The sequence below is a fragment of the Cynocephalus volans genome, chromosome 7 (assembly GCF_027409185.1).
Source record: "Cynocephalus volans isolate mCynVol1 chromosome 7, mCynVol1.pri, whole genome shotgun sequence".
Lineage (NCBI taxonomy): Eukaryota > Metazoa > Chordata > Mammalia > Dermoptera > Cynocephalidae > Cynocephalus > Cynocephalus volans.
In genome coordinates, this window is record NC_084466.1 from 131315581 (window position 1) to 131341198 (window position 25618).

Sequence of the window (25618 nt, forward strand, 5' to 3'; positions counted from 1 at the left end):
CTTTACATTTTTAAAAAATCAAAGTATTTTCTCATTTATTTCCTTAGAAATAATAATTTCTTCACATATTTTTCATTTGATTCTCAAAGCAATTCTGAAATTGAAAAAAAAGAAGTGACCTATACCTCTGAGTGATAGAAAAGATTGAAGTCAGCAAATGTAGGCTTTTCAGAGTGCCTGAAGAGGGCAGTAAGGAAGTGAACATTTTTAAAGCACCAGACAACATGGCACTTTTAAAATGCAGTCATCCCTAGGTATCTGCAGGGAATCGGGTGCAGGACTTCCCAAGGATAACAAAATCCACCGATGCTCAAGTCCCTTATATAAAATGGGGTAGTATTTGCATATAACCTACACGCATCCTCCCATATACTTTAAATCATCTCTAGATTACTTAACAATACCTAATACAATGTAAATCCTGTGTAAATAGTTGTTATACTGTATTTTTTTATTTGTATTATTTTTATTGTTTTTTTCTTAATATTTTTAATCAGATGCAGAGCCCACAGATACAGAGCACCAACTATATAATATTTAAAAAGCAGGGGTTTTAAATATGGCATTTCATTTACTGCCCATAACCATCTTAAAGATTAGGATACCAAGTCTCAGCAAGGTTAGAAAAGTTAATTTGTCCAAGATCACAGAACTCATAGCAGAAGGGCCAGGACTCACACTGAGGATATTCTGCCTCCTACCTACAGAGATTGTGTCTGCAAAAAAATGTAACACAACCTGAAGAACAGCAGCAGGACCATGTCTCAAAGGCCAAGATTTAAAACTCTGAAAAGTAAAAATCCATAGAAAGAACAAGAAAGAACATAGATGGCACCTCAAGAAAAGATTTCGTATACCATACCAGATCAAGTATGGGTTTTTGGTTCAAAGAACTCTGTATCCCATCCCTGGAGAGTATCCTTACACTGTTACAGTGTCTGTGCTGTAATAAAATGATGTGTCCATTACTTTGATATGTATGGCTGGCGAACCTAAGTATGCGTTCAAGCTATAGAAAGAGAGGACATAAATAGTGTGCATATGTCCACCTGTAAACAATCAGCCATGATTAGAGCAAATTTCTCCCTGGGTCTTTTACAAGGAGCAGCTGAAGATCTCCAGAGTGTCCAGACCCCAAGTCTATTTTTCTTCATTCCCCTTGAGTACTCATTTGGTGTTGACAGAGATGAGGATTCTAACTTTCACCTTCCACACAATTACAATCACATCCAAAAGCACTAAGTGCCTAATTGCAAAAAAAAGAAAAGATAGTTAGTTGTAGCTCTGTTCAGTTTATAATCTAGAAAACACTGATGTGGATAAACATATTAGGCATATAATAATTAGTTTAGTAGATTAATGCGAAGTATCTGTGAGATTTTAATGAATCATACAACACAATTAAGCATTACACATTTAATTTGTACTGCTGAGTAAAAGTAGCTTATCTCTGTGTAACTGGGACTTTTTTCTGTAATGAAATGACTTGGGTCCACAGTAGAAAAGAGAAGTGGCTAGTAACATTCCCCACATCCTTGTCCTCTCCTACCACAGATTTTCTTTAAGTTTTAAAAAGAATCTGATTACAATTACATGCTAAAGAGGCAGCACGTGTGAATGTAAAGCACTAGGCTTCTGCAGTCAGAGACCAACCTCCAAATCCCAGCTCCACTATTTATTAGCTATTTCACCTTTGACATATTAAACTCTCTAGGCTTCAGTTTCCTTGTCGAGAAAAACGGAGATAATAATACTTTCATAATAATCATCAAGAGGATGATTACAATGATAAAATAATTATAATAATTACTGATATTTATTGAGTTCTTACTATGTGCCACACATGGTACTACATACTTCCCTCATTGAGTCCATAGAACCACCATCTCATCTACTATTGGTTCCCATTTGGCAGGTGAGGACACAGGCTCCGAGAGGTGAGGTAATCTGTGCAAGGTCACACAGTAAGTCAGAGATGGAATGGGAACCAAGATCTGTCTGTCTCCAAAGCCTTAACCAGTATGCTAACAGTGTGACAGCACCTAGGACAGGACTGAAATAGTAGCTGCTCAATAAAAATTAGCAGTTATTACAAAACATCATATCCATAATCAACCACAAGCTCAAATCTATGTCTGATATAGCATCACCCGAGAATGTGTTGTTTCAAGTATATAAACACAGAACTTATCATTTCAACATGTCAAAACTTGGTTAATTTTGACCAAGTTTAAAAATAGACACATATACCTTCTTGACTTCTGCAATAGAAGACAATGAACATGGTACCACATAACTTTTAGGCCTCTCTCCATTTTGGGGGGGTGGGGGGGTGGGGAGAGGTGGCTAGCCAGCACAGGGATCCAACCCTGGACAGGCTCCTCTCTTTTGATGTCGGCCTACCCTCGGCTCACAATTTATCTCCTCTGTCCACTTTTCCACCCTCTTTCTAGATTGCTGTTTATAATCTGCTCGAGAGGAGGGACCACACATACACCACCAAAATTATTCAAAGTTCCCAGATAAGTAAAAGTAAACAAGCTCTAAATGAAAGGCTAACAAACTCTTCACGGTGGTAAAGGACATGTGTTAGCGCTAGAGTTTTTCAACAGTTATTTTTTACATGCTCTGAGGCCCTGTTCTTATTTTCTGGCGATCTTCCAGAGAACTGAAGTTGCCAGATGTCAGATTTCCACATAAGGGTGGTATCACAAGTATTTTTTTTTTTTTTTAGAAAAGCCACACATAATATTTTGCAAACCTCTTAGCCATCTATATGTTATTAAAACAACTCCTCAAAAAATAAAAATAAATAAATAAAACAACTCTTCAAGGTTGGACCGACACGGATTTTCTTCTTATGGTACATTTTTTCAAATTTCTTCTCACCATCAGACTAAATATATACTTTATTATCTAAAATATCAAATAAAGAATTAGCATGAGTCCTGTATGATTACTTACAGAGCTACCCTATCACATTAGGGAGTAGTCCTTGTGATCTGAAAGAGTTAAAGCTTCTCCCTGAGAACCTTTTCACTCTACCAGAAAATGACTCAGAAGCAGAGGAGAAACTGGCTCAATAAATACTTTTACTCACTGATCTCCTACCCTATTGGAATGACTGTATAATTGCAGAGGAATACACACCCTAGAAGGGTATTGAAGTCAGAGCCTTGCTAAATTACATGATTCATGTGTGAGACCAGAAAGTAGGTCGTGATGTCCCCTATTTTACGTATAACAGGATGGATTTCATCTCAGTCTTCTCTGCCCTGATACACTATGAAAAGCAACTATTATTATTCATTCTGGGGTCATTTTACAGGCCTTAGCATATATTTTGAAACTTAATCATAAATGACTTCTAAAAGCTGTTCCACCAACTCCAGATGGAAGTAAAAAGAACTGCAGAGAAAATCAGAACACAGATGGCCTTGAGAGAAAGCAGAGGAAATTACTGCCCATATGGCATGATTTGGGGGACATCAGAGAAGTTTGTTGTGAAAACACGTTCCTTCCTTGCTGGTGAATGCCTGCATTTCTACCTTTGGAGAGTCACTCTGCATTTGAAATATATCCTGGGAGAGATAATCCTTCAAACCCTTTTAGGATGTAAACTCTGTGAGGGAAGAGATTTTTGTCTGTTTTATTCACCAGTCTACAACAGTGCCCGACACATAAAATATTCTCAAATTTTTGGTTAATGAATGATTTACTGAACTTTAGAAAAATATATGGAACTACTCATATCAAGATTTCTAGTTCCATTTATCTAAAACTAAATTAGCCCTCTCTTCCCCACAAATAGTTTTAACTTCCAGCTTGCCTATGTATGACCCTGGTAACAGTTTCATATAAATCTTCGAGGTTAAGCATTAAAATATTGGACTTCCCCTTTATCCTCTACAGCCAACAGTACACAAATAACAGCAGCTACCATTTGAGTATGTACCAGGTGCCAGACACTGAGCAAGGAGCTTGAATCATCACTACTTACTGCAAGGTGGACAGCAAGGCTCTAGATCCAGGGTGCCTGGTTCAAAATCCCAGCACCACCACTGAGCAATTTCCTCAACCTCTTTAGCTAACAAATTGCTAAGCCAGAAACCAGAATTCAGGTCTGTTTAACCCCAATACCCATGTTCTTTCTACTAGAAACACTGCTTCTCTTAAATCTCATTGGTTCTTCCTTCAAATTCTTTTAGATTTCAATTTTCCTCTCTTTATTCCACCAACATTTTATTACGAAAATTTTCAGTCGAAATAATTTTATACCCACCACCCAGATTCTACCATAAACATCTTACTGCAGGTACTTTATCACATATCCCTTTACCCATTAATCAATTCGTGTTATTTTGTGATACATTTCAAATATATTTATTTTTATTTTTATGCATTTCAAAATAAACCACAGACATTACCCCCCAAACTTCAGCATACTTAAGTAGAGTTCAATATTTGTTTAAAGTGCCTTTTTCCTCTCTTGGCCAAAGTTACAATGATTTTCTCCCCAATAATCTGTTAGTGAGCCTGATTAATCTTTCTAAAATGTCAATTTTCGCATATTACTCAGTCACTTAAGAATTCACAAGGTCTTCCTATTTTCTATAATTTATTCACATATTCAACAGACATTTATCAAAGCAAATGGAGTCAAACAAATTCCCATGCAGGCTAAAAATTTGGCTCTACCGGGTAGGCTAATCTTTTGATGACCCTTTAACCCAGTACTCTTTACATATTTATTCTCTAATCCTGTTGGTGGCTGACAGCAGCATTTAGCCTCTCGCCTATTGTCCCAAGCTATTCACCTCCTATCCCAAAGTATTCACCCTCCTTAGGGAAAAAGTAAAACTCTGCAGATAACCTGAGCACTAATTTCAGAAGAAGATACTCAGGCTTATCTATCCAATGGGGTGAGAAAGGGAAGAGACTGCTAAATCTGCAGTGATTTTTTTAGTGCTTCAGTGATATTTTAACACTTTTGATGGGCTAACACCTCTGGCAGTTACCTCTTAATCCAGTTTTGCTCTGATGACATGTCCAGGAACATTCAAGATGTAGTGTGGGAGATTAGTTATAGTCCCTGTCCCCAAGAAGCTTAGCTTAGTCCCCACCATTTCCCAAAACATGTTCTGAGGACACTAAGTCTGTGCGCCACCATACAAGAGCTCCATGGTCATTACGAATTCGATGAAGGCTGTAAACCATATCTCCTTTTTGGAGGGGCATTAAAAATACTAGTATATTAAGATCTGAGACAATCTAGCCAAGAACCCTTTTTAATCTTGCATTTCCAAACTTGTATGGCAACAACACACTTTTTTCAGGTCACACTTCAATTATTATTATTATTTTTTTTTTTGGCGGCTGGCTGGTATGGGGTTAACACCTTAACCTTGGTGTTATAACACCGCACTCTAACCAACTAAGCTAACCAGCCAGCTCTAGATTTTTTTTAACTTCATCCCACCCCACTTACTATTCATATAAATAGCATACTCAGTGCAGTTCTAGCCAGCCACAACAGTCTGTGGTCTCATAAAGCACTTTCTACCTCCGAACTCGTTTCTTTGTTTACATGCTGTTTCTTTTATCCACGGTAGGTTCCCCTGTCTTTCCATGTATGTAAATACTTCCCACTCCCTACTTCCTCCAAATGATGCCCACATCTCCTGCTCAGGCCCACCTCCATCTTTCCATGTTTCAACTCCGATAGCCCTTGCTCCTATATCATCTTGTAGATTTGTGAGACATCAGGCTGGACACGTAAATGTTAAAGCCACCAGAGTGAGTGTATTAATGAAAACATATTCAGAAATAAAATTTTATAATGTATATCACGCAACCCAACTGTCCATCAATAGGTGAATTAGATAAACAAAATGTGGTATCTATATACAATGAAATATTACGCAGCCTTAAGAAACAGAAAATTCTGACACATGCTACAACATGAATGTATCCTGAAGACATTAAGTAAAATAAGCCAGACAAAAAAGGACAAAGACCAAAAAAAAAAAATGTATGATTCTATTTATATGAGGTACCCAGACTGGTCCAATTCACAGACAGAAAGTTGAACGGTGGTTGCCAGGGGGTAAGAGGGGATGGGAAGTCAGCGTTTCGTGCGTGCAGCATTGCAGTTGGGGAAAAGGAAAAAGTCCTACAGATGGATAGTGGTGATGGTTGCCAAGCAATGTGAATTACTTAAGGCTACAGAACTGTACACTTAAAAATGATTAAATAGTAAAATTTAGGTTATGTATATTTACCACAATAAAAAAAAAATTTTAATGCCTGTCATAAGATGTAAGAGAATGTGAAAGAAGGCCTGGGAGACTTCGACAATTTTTAATAAGCAACATATCTACAAGTCTAGACATACTTTATTAAAAATTTCCTGAGATCACAAACTACAAACGTTTATCCTGATAGATGCTGATATCAAGCAGCTTATAAGAAACTTCCAACACGCCTTGGGAGTAAAGGTGCAGACTGCGGATACCGATCATTTGCCCTCCTAGGTGATCCTCCGGCCTGCTCTGCACCTGGAGGCTGCTGATCCACCAGAATGGCACCAGTGCCTCCCTTGCCTCTGGCTTCCTGTGGGGTCCAGCCAACAGGTGGCAGTGGCAGATCTGAAGGCAGAGGGCCAGTGAGGTTGGGGTATTGATTTCCCCTGGCTCCCTCCCTACTGGGCTGTGAGGTGGCTGCACAGCCCTGTTAAAGGCCACAGCTATCATCAGAAAGCCCCCCGAGAACAGCTCTATCTCTTGAGTCAGGTAACCATCCCGTCCCCTGCCCCTTTGGAAGTAGGGTGGCTCTCCTGCTAGCCTTGGTATGTAGGAATAATCCTTTGTTATTTTCCCTAAACCCATCCATTCTGTTCTAAGTTGGACCTCCTCAGATACCCAATTTGAATGTGCCTTCAGTTTTCTGCTGGGCCCTGAGTGACACATGCCCAAGAGGATTATTAGGATTTATGAGAATGTTGAACGCAAAGAGTGGGACGTAGAGTATAGGAAGCTATGAAAAATACTTTCCTAAATCTACCATTCTAAATCCAGGTGAGAGATAAGCACTAGAGATACAACTTTTGAGGGCTTTAAAAAATATTTAGAAAAGTATTAATACCTGCCCTCCTCCCCCAAATTAGCCAGTATACTTCTTTTAAAAACCACTGGTGACACCTTTTACATTCTTCCTAATATTGCCCAATCCATAATATAAAATTAAATTCTGGGCTTCCAGAACATAATTTTTGAAGGGGTTCCCTTAACTGAAAGACAATAGACCGCTGTGTCTCCGTTTTTGCTTGCTCCTGCAAAGGTAAAGTGCACACGCACATCTCTGTCCACCTAGGGGGAACTGGGAATGAGGTTCCTCTGCAGGGACTCTCCAGGGCAGGCTCCTTCAAACGAACATGCTTTCATGAGCATCTGGAAGTTTCCATATGTCTTGGAACTGGACTCTTCAGAAAACATTACCATTTGGGAATGAGGATCCATCCTTAAAATCTCAAGTCCCAGCAATGAGAAGGAATATTTAATCTAAATAGCAACTGCACATCTCTCTTGCACTTGACAATATAGGGCTAAAAAAATAGTTTCTTTCCTTTGCGTGAAGAGATAAGAGGTGTCAAAAAATGAAGTCTATATCAGCTTCAGGAAGGAAGGAAATGAGAGAAGCTACAAAAACAGCATTTCCTCTTCTGGTTTATGTCACCAGAGTTCACTTTGGACAGAAGATCTCCGCCAGGTGATTCCTTGGAGAACTAGCATTGGAGAAACAGGAAAAGCAGAACCCATCTTGCCCACGGTGTCCCACAAGGCTGAGCAGGCTCTTCCTCTGCCACAGTGTCCTTCCCAAGGATGGCAGCACTGACTCATGACTGTGCTGGCCTCAATAGGTTATGGACTGTGAGAACCAATGAAAACGCTGCCCTCCCTAAGTAGGACGATCAGAGAAGCAAGGGTAGAAAGGTAAAGAAATCCACTATCATAAACTGCAATTTATACTGCAGAAGTTTGTTTATTTCAAACTCACCCCAAGTTGGCAACAACCTCTGCAGATAGAACAGGATATATCAGAGTTTCCACCAATCATGGAAGGGCCCTTCCATCCTTCTCAGGATTTAAACTGAACAGCCCTGTCTAAAACACCCAAATACTTCTGTAAAAAGTTTTTGACAAAAGACAGAATTTAAATTAAGAAAGCTTCAGGCTTGACTTTCATGGTACAGCAGTTTGAACTAACTTAAGACTTCCACCCATACCCATTAAGCTGATGCTTTTCCCCCCTTTTTAGCTTTTTTAAAAAATTGCTTAGGGTCGGCCCGTGGCTCACTCGGGAGAGTGTGGTGCTGATAACACCAAGGCCACAGGTTCGGATCCCATATAGGGATGGCCGGTTGCTCACTGGCTGAGCGTGGTGCTGACAACACCAAGCCAAGGATTGAGATCCCCTTACCGGTAATCTTCTAAAAAAAAAAAAAAAAATTGCTTACATAGTTCTACATCAATTTTATCTTTTTGACTCAACTGCACTGGTGGAAGGAGGTCCCACTATTAATATTTCAGGACCCACAAAGTTTGAGGAAACTTACATTAAAAACAAACACTTTCAAATGGGTTAATCTTTTCTTAGTTCCTTAAGTACTATCTCAGATTCACATTTCTTAAATCATGCATGAATCTCAATTACGGGTGGAAATTTAAGAACCACTGACTCATAACTAAATAAAATGAACATGTCTGAGCTAAACAGTTTAGCAACACATTAAAATTAACAGGTCCCCTATGCTGTATATGTAACAAATGCTCAGATAATACACGCCAGCAACTGCAGAAGTGCTGATTAAGGTGAAACTATAAAATGAAACTTTAGGGTGTGACTGCAGATAACACAGAGCACAATAAACATGTAAAAACAGGCTGTTTTAAAGACAGTTTCCAGGAGACACTAAGAAAATGTATTAAGCCAGTATTCCAAGCTATGAGGACAAATGTTACAGAGATTTGGAAGGTAGGGATCTTGTTTCTTTTCCTTATCTATCTCAAGTTCAAGCTAGCTTTTCTGCTATAGATTTAAAAAGACATGAGAAATTTCTCTACCCTTAAGCCTATTTTAAAGTATGAAATATGCTTGATATTTTGGAAGAAATAATCAGAAAAGGAATTCAGAAAACTGAAGATTCTGAGGAAGAAAAATAGGGAGGAAACAAACTGTCCAATTGGAGCTAAAAATATCTGAGACCATTCTCGGGGTGGGGGGTGATTTTAGATCATTTTAATGAGTACCAGCATCTAAGCACCATGGAAAACAGAGACCACCAGCAGCTTTACACAAAGAACCATAAGTATCATTTGCTTTTTATAGAATGCAGTCACTACACTGGTTTTCAAATGTTAAATCAACTTTGCATTCCTGGGATTAAACCTACTTGCTTCTGATGTATTATCCTCTTTATATATAGCAAATTTAATTTGCTACTACGTGTTAAAGATTTTTATACCTATGTTCTCTCTTTTCTTTAAACGTCCTTAGATTAGCATATAAGGGTTAGGCTAGCTTCTTAAAGTAAATTGAGAAGTGTTCCTTCATCCTTTATTTTCTGAAAAAGTCTGTGTAAGACTGGCAATATTTCATCCTTAAATTTTCGATAGAATTCACCAGTGAAATAACCTGGGCCCGAAGAACTTCAGGAAAAGGTTTTTAACTAAAAATTCAATACCTTTATCAAATATAGAGCTACCTAAATTTTCCATTTCTTCTTGTTTCAATTTTGGTAAATTGTGTTTTTCAAGAAATTTGTCCAGTTAATCCAAGCTGCCAAATTTACTGCAGCTTAAGAATTATTCATAATATTCCCTTATTAACCCTTTAATATCTATATGATCTGTACTGACACTGAACATTTGTGTTTTCCCTCTTTTTTTCTTAGTTTTCCCCTTGTTAGGGGATTATCAATTTTGTTGATGTTTTCAAAGAACTAACTTTTGGCTTTGTTAAGTTTCTCTATTGTTTGTCTGTTTTCTATGTCACTGATTTATTCTATTATCTTTCTTATTTCCCTCCTTCAATTCTACTTCCTTAATAGGGAAGCTTAAACAGATTTTAAAATAACAGATTTGAAAACCTTCTTCTCTAATATAAGCATCTAAAGCTACCAATTTCCCTCTAAACACTACATTAGATGCATCCCATAGATTCTGATATAGTGCTTTCACTTTCAAACAACTAAAATTATTTTCAAATTTCCCATGATTTCTTCTTCGATCTATGGGTTATTTAAAAGTGTGTTATTTAATTTCCAAATATTCTAAATATCCAGAAATGTTTCTGTTATTGATTCCCAGTCTAATTCTGTTGTGGTCAGAAAACATACTTTGTATTATTTTAATTATTTTAAATTTATTGACAACAAATAAATAGATTTATTGAGATGTTTTATGGCATAGCATGTGGCCTGTCTCGGTGAGCACTCTAGGCGTACTTGAAAAGAACGTATATTCCACAGCTGTTGAGGACAGTGCTCTATCAGTGTCAGTTAGGGTAAGGTGATTGATAGCATAATTCAGATCACATATGACCTTGCTGATTTTTTATCTACTTGCTTTAACAATACTGTGAAAGGCATGTTAAATTTCTAACTCTTATGGTGGATTTGTTTGTTTCTCTCTTTAATCCCGTCAGTTTTTGCTTCATATATTTTGAAGCTCTGTTATTAGGTAAATAACGTTAATGACATTTTGGTCAATGACGGACAGCATATACCACGGTGGTCCCATAAGATTATAATACCATATTTTTACTGTACCTTTTCTATGTTCAGATGTTTAGATACACAAATACTTACAATTGTGTTACAATTGCCTACGGTATTCAGTACAGTAACATGCTGTACAGGTTTGTACCTTAGGAGCAATAGGCTATTATCATCTACGCTTGTGTGAGTACACTCTGTGATGTTTGCACAATGACAAAATTGCCTACAGACACATTTCTCATAATGTATCCCCAATGTTAAGCAATGCATGACTATGTGTGTGTGTGTGCATATATATTTTTTTCAAATGAAGACAAAGATATTCTAAGGAATATCATTATTCTAGTTGTTTCTCTTCATATCATTTTAAAAAACAGATTAAGACATAATTCACATGCCACATAATTCACCCATTTAAGGCACAAAATGGGTTTTTAGCATATTCACAGAGCTGTGTGACCACTACCACTATCAATTTTAGAACATTTCAACACCTCATAAAGAAATTCCATAGTCATCAGTAGTCACTTCCCATTTCCCTCCAACACTCCCCTTCCTCTCCAGCCCTAGGCAAACACTGATCTATTTTCTCTAGATATAGATTTACCTATTCTAGACATTTCATATAAAGGGAATGATACGATACATGGTCTTTTTGTGATTGGCTTCTTTCACTTAGCACAATGTTTTCAAGATCTTCATATCATTTTCAAACAGAAATATGATGAGCTTAAAATATGTAATAGTTAAGAGCACAGACGACAGAATGAGACTGCCTGGATTTATATTCCAGCTCCATCCCTTATTAGAGATACAGGATTTGGAGCAAGTTACTTAACTTCTCTGTGCCTTAATTTCCTCACCTGTAAAGTGGGTTTAATAATAGAATCTGGAGCTGGCCCGTTAGCTTAGTTGGTCAGAGCGTGGTGCTGACAACATCAAGTTCTAGGGTTCAATCCCTGTACCACCCAGCTGCCAAAAATAAATAAAATAAAATGGAATCTGCTCAGAGTTGTAGTGAAATGTAAATGAGTTAATATAAGTAAAACACATATAGTAAGCACTATACAGGTGTTAGCTGCGATGATGATGATGATTATTATTATTATTATTATCATCTGCAATAAAGAGAGGGACGATGTGGAGAGAGATTCTGCAAACTTTCATAGCATTGGGATGTGTTTTGGCATTTAGTAGGTTTGAAAATGAGTGTCTTGTTGGGGGGGGATGGGGAATGACTGCTAATGGGTATAGGGTTTCTTTGGGGGTGATGAAAATGTTCTGGAATCAGTGGCAATGGTTGCACAACTTTGTGATTATACTAAATACCACTGAATTGTACACTTTAAAAGGGTGAATTTGATGGTATGTGAATTATACCTCAACTTTTAAAAATAAGAGTCTCTCCTATTTAAAAAATCTCTGTACTTCAAGCAAAATAGTGAAGGCATACATGAATACTCTGCCTTGAGAAAAAAGCAAGGTATTTAAATAGCTTTGCCCCCCACCCTGATGTTTTTCCTGCACTTGATGTTTTATTGAATATTCTATACTTGCATTTTATTCCTGCTATAGGACAGGGATGGGGGGTAGGTAATACAGTGTTTGATTAAGTGAACTTTCACTGGGTGGGTGGGGCTACATAAAAGAGCGCATTTGAAAAAAGAAATCATATGAGCTACTAAATTGTATTAAGTAATAACTATACACATAACAGTTAGGAGCTCAGACACTAAGGTCAGAGAGAATTACTTTGGATTTCTGGCTCTGCCATTTATCAAACTATGTGACCTTGGGCAAGTTACTCAAACCCCTCTGAACCTTAGTTTTCTCATCTGTAAACTGAAGATAATAATAGTAATTTACTTCATAGGATTATGAGGATTTAATTTGATAATGTAGGTAAAATATTTAATATACTTCCTGGCAAACAGCAAGTACTCAGTAAATGTCAGCTATGAGACCAGGGGTGATAATAATGGAGGAGGAGGAGAAGGACTGTCATCATCACCCAGACTGATTGTCACACAAATAGTTCAGATGAGGCTGCGAGTTCTGGGCGGGGCTAACTTCTCAAAACTGCTTCTGTCATCTAGAGAAGAAGGGGCAGCATGCGACTCTTTGTGGTTACTGGTCAGGAGGACAAAGCAATTGACATCTCCCTCTACTCTAAGCACTAAATGAGCTGTGTATTCACAACAGACCCACAAGGATTTGGCAACAGTTTACAAACGAGATCCCTGCATATGGATCCAAAAAAACCTTTGCCAAATGCCTTCCAGGGATAGAAGAGGGATATGAAATTAATTTATTTATTCTTCTAAAAGATAACCTGTACTTCTAGGAAAAACACTAGCACCACTGTTAAATCCTTTAAACACATCAAGCCTGTGATGCTCACATCTTCTCTTTGCAACTGCTGGAATAGCTTCCTAAATGGCTACCTACCTGTCTCGTCTCCCTCTGTCTTATTTTCCACACTGCAGCTACGACTATCTTTCTAAAAACAAAACCACAAGGGCCGTCCAATGGCTCATTTGGGAGAGTGTGGTGCCGATTACACTGAGGACAAGGGTTCAGATCCCTATATAGGGATGGCTGGTTAGCTCACTTGGGAGAGCATGGTGCTGACAACACCAAGTCAAGGGTTAAGATCCCCTTACCAGTCATCATTTAAAAAAAAAAAAAAAAAAATCTCATACTTCTCTACTATTTGATTCCTTAAGGGCTCCCCATCCATCACTTGCCTGAAGTGTCTAAAACTCCTTTGCAGAAGCTACAAAGCTCATCATGATCTAGTCCCCACCCACAAGTTTGGCCTAATTTCCTGACACTCCACCTACCACACTCCCTAAGCTCTAGCCTCACCAAAATACTGGCAGTTCTCTGCAAGGCCTTTTGTACCCTGCACCTGTTCTTCCCTTGCCCGTGAGAAAATGCCACATTCGAATACAACATTGAAACATACCAGAGTAATTGTTTTCACTAAATATAAACTTACAGCATTATAGTACACATTATTACAATACAATACATTTATATCTACAGACTGCTTTTCATATGCAGTATCTTGTACGTATTGTGGCTACCTGTAACCAGGAGTGAATACGAAGTGTTTATTTTTATTGTTAACTGATCACTGCAAGGAAGAACAATCAGTAAACTAGCAAATCATCTTTGATTAATACTTTTATGGTTAATATTAATTATATTTTAACTTTTAAGTATTTGGAGTTAGGAGAAGAGAATATTGACCATGCCTAAAATCCCATCTATGGAATATAAGAATAAGGTTTGAACATAATGGTAAAACTCAACCCAAAGATTTTCATTAATTTACTGTTATCGGTGTCTATAATCAAAGCAAACCTCTTATTTAAAATAAGTGACTAGCCATAATCAAAGTATAGGTAGGGTTATAATAAACTTATTGAATGTCTTTCTATTTATGTTAGATTTTTAGCCTTGGTTTATTAACCATCTGGCCTTATAACTAGATGAAAATGCTGACATTGAGTACTTTATTTACAACCTTCAAATCACTAAATAAAACCAAACATAGCTTAAAACTTCAACAGTTTTCATTCTTTTTACTTTAATATTGGTCCAGTACCCTGCAGAACTATCACAGTTGCAGGTCAAAGCAGCAAAACTAAAAGAAAAACAAAACTGGATTTCTTCATGTCTGTCGTGGCCCAGATATTGTAATTACTGAGCAACATCTAGACACTGGCAGCAAAAAGAACAGGTAATGAAAACTATAGGTTTGAAAAACATATGTACGAGTATTAGTACTACATTCCACAGTCCAGCTAGCTGCTCAAGAATACAGGACTCCAGCAGCCACTAACAAGGTCTGGTTTTAATATAAACTCACTCTCCTCTTACCTGACCCTCCAGGGATTCTCAGACGTTTCCTGATAAGCAGATCTAAACTCTAAGACAATAATATCTCAAGGAGGTTCTGGCAGTGAGCCCTAGAAATCCTTAAAGCAACAAGCACTGCCTAGAGGCAAAAAATCAGTATTTATTCTCTTCCCAATTCCCTCCCCTAACTCTAGGGAACATGAAAATGTCTTGCCAAATTGAAGTTATAAAATTCCTTCTGAGGCAAACTATTTTAAAATAGAGATAGTCTGCTGTTGATAATGTTATTCCCTGACACCTGGGACATTTTAGAAGACTCCTCAGAAATAATGACCTCTGACAGGGGCCAGACCAAACTATGTGGGCCAGTGAATCCTTTCTATTTATGGAAGCCTGAAGAAGTTGGAACCTCCTGTAGTGACAGACAGATTAAAGGGTAAATTAACTACAGAGACAACAGTGAAGTTATGTAAAAAACCCTTTAAAAAAAATCAAGAATGTGGGAAACTCATAGAACAACCAGTTTCTTCACCAAATAAATTGCAAGCAAAAAATTTAAACTTAAAAAGGGGAACTTATAAGTTAAAAAGCCACCTAAGAAACACATTAAGTGGTTAGCTCAGGTGGTTATAGCACAGTGTTGTAACACCAAGATCAAGGGTTTGGATCCCTGTACCACCCAGACACACACACACGGACACACACACACACCACACATTAAATGAGTGCAACGTGTACTTTCCTTGGATCCTGATTCAAATAAATCGTTTTTTAAAATGAGACAAATATGAAATCTTAAACATTGACTACATTTTTTATTATATTAAGGAATCATTGCTCTTTTTTTGGATAATAATGGTATTGCTGTCATATGTAAATAAAAGAGAATCTTATTTTTTTTAAAGTCATCAGAACCAGAAGGTCTACAAAATGGCAAAGAGAGGTGAAATATAGAAACCAACTCAACTTTATGGATCTTAAACCGAGTGATGAATACACAGATGTTGGTTGTATTATTCTTCATTCATTTTTGTAAATCTTAAAAACTGCATCGTGAAAAGGGTTGAAACTACCTGGTTGGGTAGTTTCAGAGCTTTTCCCTTTGTGAGGTGCCACCTGGTTTCTCATTGTGTGTGGCTGTCAGTGCAGAGAGAAGCTCCCTAGACAGTTCCATCTCCAGGCAAAGTCCTCCCATCCCTCCACAACTAACAGAGTGCTGGAGTTAGTCTAGCACACCCGAAAAAGGACAAACCTCAATAACTGTTGGACTGTACAAGTCACTCATTGTCTTTAGGCACTTGGTTGCCATAGGCTCCCTATGGAACGGTAGTGAACGACACAAGCTTTTGAGATAAACAGACATGAGTTTGAATTCTAGTTCTGTCATTTAACAGCAGTAGAACTTTAGGGCAAGTTTCTTACCAATCTGTACCTTAGTTTCTCCATATGTAAAATAAGGATTACGACAGCACCTTCCTCATAAAACCGTTTTGCAGATTAAATGAGACAATGCATTTAGTATGGCAAGTGGCTAAAATATTAGCTGCTGTTATATTATTGTTGTTGTTATATATAGCTTTCCTTTCACTTGAATACAGGGTGTTAGTGAAACCCAGTAAAATGGAAAGAAGAGATATTTATAACTATACTGATATCCTTATTAGGGCTGGCCGGTTAGCTCAGTTGGTTCGAGCACAGCCTTGTAACACCAAGGTCAAGGGCTCAGTTCCTCAAACCCACCAACAGCAGAGAAAAAAAAAACAATAATAATAATAATAGTATACTTATTGCTATCACTACTGTTGTAAGAAAAGAAAAAGAGACCCATTTATTAGAGTAGAAAGTGGGACACAGAAGCAAATCACTATATATAAGTAGATTTGGTCCAGACTTGAGGGCCAGGCAGCAGAGTTTTAGACGTGGCAGGGAGCTAGTGGATAACAAGTGCTGAGCAGCAGAGCAAGAAACGAAAGTGGTATTTCATGAACATGAGTCAAACAATCATCGCTACAGGATAGACCCGGGTCTGTGGCACTGGCCTGGAAGACAGCATTATCTGTGGCAACTTTATTTTAGCATCCTATACAGTGCTATAATGTGATTTGAAGGCTTGCTTTAGAATAAAGAGACCAGGTATGCGAGGTATGATCATTCATCATGACAACTCTGAACCAGATCCAGAAGACTTATTGTTCGGAAACGACAGAAAAGCTGAAAAGTTTCTGCATTGCTGGGCATGGGAGGAAAGAACCAATTAGAAAGAGCGAGGGCATGGGGCGTGAGGCTGGGGAGATAAGCACAACTCGGCAGATCCATTGCAACTTTTTCTGCTGATGGGGCAGGCCCATTTATCCTGAGAGAATCACCTCGTGAGAACAATGCAGAGTGTGCTGGGCCCAGACCCATGGCTGGAATGTCAGCACTGATGATTGTCTCCGGCCCCTACTCCCCCTGTGTGTGTGTCAGCAACACAGATATTCACACGCTGCTTTCAGGAAAGTGTCGACTCTCCAGGAGGGGCTAGAACAGATGCAGAAAAATCAGACGTGTGTCTGGGTTACTGGTTACGCTTACAAGGTCACAGAGGAAGTGGGGATTTTACTAGCTTACTGAACCCGTGCATTGACAGGAGGCTAAGAGAACTTTCGTTCCTCACCCCTCTCTTACATTTCCCTTCTCTGGATCACAGTGCTGCCCCTTACAGACGCATTCACTTTACGGATTCGTTTGTTGAGGGCACACTATGCGCCAGGCACTGTCCCAGGTGCTTGGGATATTACCAGTGACCAAAACAAAGATTCTTGCCCTTGAAGAACTTTCTCCTTGAGGGATGGGGAAGGCAGACAACAGCATTTTAGAAAGTGACATGGGCTGAGGCAAAATGAAAAAAAGAGAGCAGAGTGAAGGGCTGGGGAGGGAAGACGGCTGGATATTGAGCCCACCGGATGACAGGAATGCTAACCTATGAATCCTGTCACTTCCTGCTGCTTATTACCACGCGCCCTCACCAGGCACCACACTAGCAAAAGGTGATTAGCGAAGCAAAACAATTGTGTGGGGTTTTATTTACGAGTCAAAAGAAAATAAATTATCGGTTTCTCCACTTCTATTTATTTTCTGAAAGACGAAAGCACATGTAGTCTAAAGAAGGAAGGCGAAACTGGGGGACTGAACAGAAGCAAAGTGACATCAAATGTACTTCTCCTCTCCTCTGTGCCCCCAAGCTGCTTGGTCTGCTGCTATTTGGGCCATGATGCTCCATATTCTGATAATGATGTTGGGCTGCTTGTGCACAGTGGCTCCTTCAGGCATAGCCTGTCCCAAGTAATCAGCAAACTATTACCTCCTCCTATAAGCTAATCACATTTTTCTTCTGTTTTTTTCTTCCCCAGAGGACCAATCAATGCAAGATGAACAAGAGTTGATCACCTAACTCCAGAAAAGTAGGGGTGATACAAAATAACATTCTGCAATTTTAAGTGTGCTCCCTTCCACTTCCCAAAACAAGACCAGAGAGAGAGAGAAATAACCAACGTTATAACAGGGGTTGGCGCTAAAAGGCCGGATTATAAATTTGCTTTTCTATATTTTGCAAATTTCGGCAATGAAGAAGTATAACTTTGACAATTAGGAAAAAATAGCTAATTCAAGAAAAAACAGGAAGAGATGGCCATGAGAATGGACTGCCCAGTACCCTCGCAGTTACGCAGTTACTGTTGCTGGAGAGCTACCTGCGGCTCCACCTGCCAAAACACCTCAATATTTCTTGATATACTTAAGTAAGGTCTACACTTGGAGTAGAGACCGATCCACAGGGTAAGGATACTATAATTTTGCATATCTTATATTTACAATCATGCTGACTATAGTTACTATGCTGAAGAGGGCTCTTTTCTCATTCTTCGCACCAGCTATTTAAAATTCTGACTCTCGACAGCAAGAGAAAAAAACTGCCCTAATCCTGAAATAAGCTTACATTGGAATCTTGGAATGTTTACCATAAATTTATATACAAAGGATTTAGAAATATTGAGGACTGTTATTTATCTTTTGTTTGAAAGAACCTCAGCAGGGGCTTAGGGTTTTGGTTTGCAGCCAGCCTTATGTTATCTCATTTCCTAGACGGCAAAAACTGCAAAAGTATTTGATAAGGCTTAACACCTATTTATAAGAAGTCTCAGTAAACTAGGAATAGAGGAAAACACCTTAATTTGGTAAAAGTTACATACAAAACCTAAAACAAACATTATATGAAATGGGAAGTCTTTAGATTCATTCTCTTTAAGACTGAGAATAGGACAAAGGTGAACACTTTGCATAGCAACTGTTCTGACACAGTCCTGCACAATGCTGTAAGGAAAGAAAAAGAAATAAGAGGTATAAAGATGAGAACTAAGCACCAAAACGATCACTGTCTTCAAAGTATATGATTAAATACATGGGGAAAAAGAAAACAGAAATCAACAGACTATTTGAATAAGACAGTGAAGCAAGGCTGTTGGATACAAGATCAGCTTACAATAATCCATACTATTTCTCTTAAATTACCAATACCCAACTAGAAAGTAATAATAAAAAGAAACATGATTCCCAATAGCCACAAAACGATGAAGTATTTAGAAATTAATTTAACCAAGAATATCCTCCTAGATTTTTATAGAGAAAACTTTAAAGTTCTAATAAAGGACTTGAAAATGAGCTGATAAAATATTCAGAGATAAATACAATGTCTACAACTAACTCAAAGGGATACAGAAAAAAATGCACAGAAATGTAGAAAGGGAGTAATAAATCAAGTATGACAAATTCTAACATCTGGTGAATCTAGGTGAGGTATATACAGGACTTCTTTGTACTATTCTCGGAACTCATGTTAGTTTTAAGTCATTTCCAAATTTTAAAAAATTCTAAAAAAAATAAGCTGAATAAATGGAGAAACACATTACACGCTCTTGGATAGAATGAGTTACAATCAAAAAGAAGTCAAGCCTCCCCCCCAAAATTTATAAATTCAATATAATCCCAATAAAAATTCCTCAAAAATATAATTTATTCCAAATTTTATATGGAAAAATAAAATTTGGTGCAGGAAGAGCTAAGTAAACTTTAAAACAAATTATTTGCTGTGCCAGTCATTATGACATACTACAAAGTCACTGTGATAAAATCAGAGCAATAAAAAATGGAGCAAGAACTGACAGACTAATGGAACAAAACAGAGACTTAGAGAAAGCCCACTGTACCCAAGGAGGCCATATACGAGAAAGGGGTTCCACAATTCAGTGGAGGGAAGAAGGGCTTTTTTGTTTTTGTTTTTGAGAAAAGTGGCTAATTAAATGGAGAAAAATAGAGCTGGATCCCCATCTCACACCACACGCAAATGAGGGTTCCAGATGGATTAAAGTTGCACATGTGACCTGGAGATCAGGAAGGGCTCCTTAAACTCCAAAAGCATAAACCAGAAGTCAAAGAATTTATTTGATTACATCAAAATTGAGACTTTTTCCTGATCAAAGGACATCAAAAACAAAATTAATAGGTGACCAGATGAGAAAATATCTGCAAAGTCTAAACATGACAAGGAGTAAATATCTCTATCATAAAATTACTTCCACAAGTCAATGGCAACAACAGAACAGATATCAACTCCAATAGAAAGCAGCAAAGATATAAATAAGCAATTTACAGAAGAAGCTATATGTATAGAGATCCGAAAAATCATTAGTAATCAATGAAATACAAATTAAAACAACAAGATATCACTTTGTACTTACAAGATTAGAAAAGGAGGAGAGCTGGAAAAAGCTGAGTGTGGTGGGACATGAGGACAGGAACCTCACATACTTCTGGAGGGACAGAGACCGGTGCAGGCATTGTGGAGAAGAATCTGGCAGTATTTAATCAAATTCAGTCCACGCAAGATTGTAATCCAGCAATTCCCTTCTAAGCATTAACTCACACAATATTTCAGAGCTTTATAAGTGGACATGTATAAAGATGTTCATTGCAACAATATTTATGGTGTTAGGGAGCAGGGACAACCTGAATATCCACCCTTTACACATGAAGCAGGTAAGTAAAACTGGTGCATGCACACAGCACAGAGTATATGCAGCATTCAGAAGCAAAGAACTAGACATGCACACAGCAACACAGATGCATCTTAAAAACAGTACTTAGAGAAAAAAGAAACGAAATGAATTAAACCATTATAAATTAAAATACAAACATATAAAACAAACTCTCTCATTCTGCCAGATCCTATACAGACAAAAAGAAACGCGTTAAATGCATTAGAATGAGCACCTGGGAGGCATGAGGGGAATGGGATAAGGGAATTAAAAACAAAGGAAATATTTTAGACTGCTTGCGTGTTATAAAAGAAGAATCCAAATGACCTATGATAAACACAACATTAGAACTGTTTCCTTCCCAAAAGTTCCCAATTTTCCTAACAACAAAAGCTACTCTGGTTGCCAGCTCTGTTGATGAGTAACAGCTTTTCATCCTTTTTCAAACAGAAAGGGAAAATTCAAGGATCAGCAAAGCACAAAAGAGATCAGCAGAGAATTTTTATGAAACAATGTTTTTGTTCTCATGACCTGACTGCAAAGACCTGATTACCTCTTGATTTGGGGTGACTCAGCTAAAGGTGAGCTGATGTCAAGTTTTCAGGTCATTTGAAGCTACGTACTTTCAGAAGCTCTTCCTACACAACCCTCTTGCCTCCCTGTAAAAATACCCCACACTATTTGGAATCTTAAAATTCTTAAGCTAGAGGGAATCCAGTTATTCTACAGATGAGGAAACAAAGGCCCAGAGTAGTATGGTTTTGGGGTCACAGAGCTGGTATGAAAAGGAAGGTCTCCCTGATTCAGCCTTGTCCCCCTTCTGTCAATTCTCAACCCTGCAGACAGAATGATCGTCTTCAAACGTAAGTCATCATGAGCTTCTCTGTTCAAATCTCTCTAATGGCTTCCCCCTCACTCTGAGTAAGGGCCAAAATCCTTACAATGGCCTACACTGATGTGCCCGTCCCCACTCCCACCGCTTCTCCTCTGCTGCCGCGTTCCCCTCGCCCACATCCACACTGCCCAGCCACCATGACCTTGCCGTCCCTCGCACACATCAAGCATGCTCCTGCCCCAAGGCCTGGAACTTGCTCATCCCTCTGCCTCCTTCCTGCTCACTTCCTCAGTTCCTTCAAGTCTCAGATCAAAAGTTACTTCAGTAGGGACCTCTGACCACTCTGTATAAAAAGTAAATCCCCCACCACACCGCACACACACACTTACCCTTTCCTACTTACACTGCTTTAAAGTTCTCCATAGTGTCATGATCATGTGACCTTCTATCCATTCACATAGGTACTGTCTGCCTCCACACCACTAGAATGTCTACTCCATGAGGATTCTGTCTGTTTTGCTCCCAACTGTAGCCACAGCACCTTCAACAGTGCCCAGTACATCCAGGTGCTCAATGAATATTTGTATGAATGAATGAACAAGTCAGGACCAAACCCCGCCTTCAGACTTCACACTCCTAGCACGATGCCCTATTTGCCGTACGGTGCTGGTTCAGCTCCTGGTGAGCACATCCTTTAATCGGAAGAAAAGACCAGGCTGGCTGGTTAGCTGAGTTAGTTAGAGCATTGTATCACAAGGTTCAAGGCTTCAGGTCCCGTACTGGCCAGCTGCCAAAAAAAAAAAAAAGAAGAAGAAAAACCTACAAATCTAATGAAATAATACACTTTGGTTACTCTATGTCTTTTTTTACCATCTATGACTGCCTTTTGTTGTGTTGTTCCTGGCAGCTGGCCAGTGTGGGGATGCAACTCTTGACCTTGGTGTCCATGACTGCCTTTTATACCATCAAAGACAAAGTACCTAACCAAAAATTAACACTTTGGTTTGTTTAATGGCTCTTTCGTTACACAGCTGTTCTGTGATGTGATTTTATGGATGCCACCTTTTTTTTTTTTTTTTTTGGTGGCTGGCTGGTATGGGGATCCAAACCCTTACCTTAGAATTTATGACTGCTACTTCAGACCTCTCTGCTTTTCCAGGCAAGAGACTGATTGATATCTCATAACCAACTCCTGAGCAACAAGACTAAGTTATCCAATCTTGAAAATTAGTTTATTCAGATGTTTTCCTGAGCTTGGTATATAATAAGAAACTTTCATATTAATTGAATTGATGTTGTAAAACTTTCCAGAACTATTCTGAATGAATATACGGGATGCTTCAGAAGCACAAGTGTACTTGAGGATTTCACAGGAAATTACCTTGTAATATGCCATGTTACAGGTAATACATTAACCAACTTCAGAAATGACAGAATAAGAAACCAAGAAAATAAATCAAGCCTTGTACCTGGCCATAAGTATGCAAGTCTCTATTTGTATTCTATTTTAGTTGTTTTTATCATTTAAAAAATCCCCCTAAACAAACTTAAAACTGAAGTATCTCTCTGTAGTGTGAAATAACACTTTTCACTTATTTTAGCCCACATGATAAAAGTGACTCCAAGGATTGGGAATAATAATAAATTTAAAGCTTCACTATGCATCATGCAGAAAGTGTTTCCTTCCAAGACAAAGTAAATGAGTTTACTGCCTCTGGAGGCTTCCTATATTGCAGCCTCCAAGCATAAAGAAGACGAAAATCTTAACCTGGTAACGTTTTTTTTTTAAGTTTTTAATTTAAAATTTTTAAAACATAATAAATAAAATAAGAAATTTAAAAAAAAAACAAAAACCTAAACCTGGTCCACTTAACCCCATTTTAGAACCAGAGCTTCATGAAGTTACGTTATGTTCTGAAAATGAATACCTATCCTTAGTTTTTAGATCTGAAATGGTGAGTCAAGAATCATGACTTATCTTGTTCTCTGTGAGAAAAACTAGTATAAGTTCAATCAGTGCTTGAGGCAGGCTCTGAATTGCAATGTAGATGAAATAGGAATATGAAGAGGGTCTCTGCAGGTAAGAGGGGCACTCAGAGAAGACAAGAGATAAATCAAAGTACAGACTGATGGGAACAGGAGGGAAAGGCTCTGCTTTGGGGCTACAAATAACTAGTACAAACGTGGAAAGTCTATCTATAAAGATTATTATTATATCTCAGCCAAAAATATACACAATACAAACACTATATAAAAGTCATCTTATCACATTTTCTGAGTCAGAATGTCCTCAGCTTACTGTCCTCTGTGGCACTGCATGAACCCCATTCCCAGGCCAGACTTTTAGCTGTTCTCCACCATAAACAAAGCACAGTACATTCCAGTCTCCAAATTTAAGTGAATTTAACTTTGAAGTATGTGTAATTTGAAAACTCACTTTTCACTTTTTTTAGCCTAACTCTGATAAAGTGACTGGGAGACTTGAGAATAATAATCAATTTGAAGATTTGCTATGCAGAATTTTTTAAAAACTTTTTTGTTGCCACAATGAGTGACGTGTGTTTCAAGTTAACATGTAAAATCAGAGAACTTTAGAGATGGAAGGGGGCCTTAAGGATCCTTTACCTTAATATTTTACAGAAAAATGGATGCTGAGGGATAAACTAAGTTGCTCATCACCTTGAATCTATTCATGCTGTGAGAGCAATCCATGCAGTACTAACCCTGAGAAATAACACCTATATGCTTTCAGGTACTCCAGGCTTGCAAAATACTACTGCGGGATAATCAGTCCTATTCACCCCCTGTAACTGAGCTATGTAGGCAAGCAGAGCTAAACTATGCTCAAACCCTACCACTAGCTTGCCACATACCACAGCATCACTAACTGTGAAAATGTTTCAACACAAGGCGCTCGTATTAGTGTAAAGAAATTACAGTAAAACAGACCTAAAGGCAAATTACCGATATTACAGAACAATGTGAGTGCCAAAAATATTTACCCTTCATTACTGAATAAATGAGACGGGCAGTAAAGGATAATGCGATTGCATTTAAAGTTGCTTTTGGTTTTGTCTTTGCATTTAAAGGTTAACTCTATACCACAAGCATTCATCACAGATCCTAATGTGCATCAGACCCTGGCCTATTTGGTAACCCCAATATCCCTTTATTTGAGTGCCAGTATCATCATCCTTTGAGACACTGATGCTTGATGGACATCTGTACCTGCAGCAGGAATGCAGGTGTCCGTGGGTAACCGCAAAACTCCATCATAACCAAAATTGCCTCTCCAGCCAAACAGGTCTTACCCTTGCTTCGAAAATCATCCATCCCTGTCCCTGACACATAGTCACGGACTGCTACCCCAGCTGGACGTGTGGCTTTGAGCATCCGTAAAATAAGGGGTCTGGGCTAAGGCTGGATTGTGCTCCCAGCTCTCAAATCCCGCCTCCCTGCCGGGGCAGCAGGGCGGTGCACTGAACGAGCCCCAGGCTTGCCTCCGTTTAAAAACCCCACGTCCGCATCCCGCTGCCTGCCTCTCCGCCTCCCTCCCGGGGACCCGCCAGGGCGGGACCTGGCGGTGGACGAGAGGAGCTCGACAAGGGCCCGCGGCGCCCCGCCGCCCCAGGCCCTTGGGGAAGGGGCCGGCGCAGGCCCGGCCGCGCGACGCGTCCTCGGGGCGCCGGTGCCCTCCGCCCGCGGCCCGGGACAACGACCCCCGTTCCCCGCCCGGCCCCCGCCCGGCCCCGGCCGCTGACCTCCACTCCGCCGCCCGGCTGTCCCTCGGCGCGGCGGGTAGTTGCAGCCGCCGGCCCCGGGCCCGCTGTCACCTCCGCCCCTGAAAGCGGCTGGCGGGTCGATTCCGTGTGACTCAGCGCCCCGCCCCACCGCCCCGCGCCCCGCCTCCCGCCCAGGCTTCCGCCTCGGCCAGCGCGGCCCGCGCGGTCCCGGGGGGCGCCACGCTCCGCTCCCCGCGCGCCCACCTCCCCGGCGCCCGCCGCCCGCTCGCGCCCCCTGGCGGCCGGCCAGGGCCCGCCGCCTCCCGAAGGCAGAGGGGCGGTGCTC

At 39.4% G+C, this 25618-nt stretch overlaps 1 protein-coding gene across 1 annotated transcript in view; it reads right to left on the bottom strand.

Moving 5' to 3' along the window:
- DNMBP (dynamin binding protein) overlaps positions 1-25388 on the bottom strand; it is a 94500-nt gene extending 69112 nt beyond the window's left edge. The window contains exon 1 of the mRNA XM_063102865.1: positions 25312-25388. The gene's annotated coding sequence lies outside the window, so the exon portion shown is untranslated. The remainder of the gene's footprint in view (positions 1-25311) is intronic.
- Positions 25389-25618: the final 230 nt, after the last annotated feature.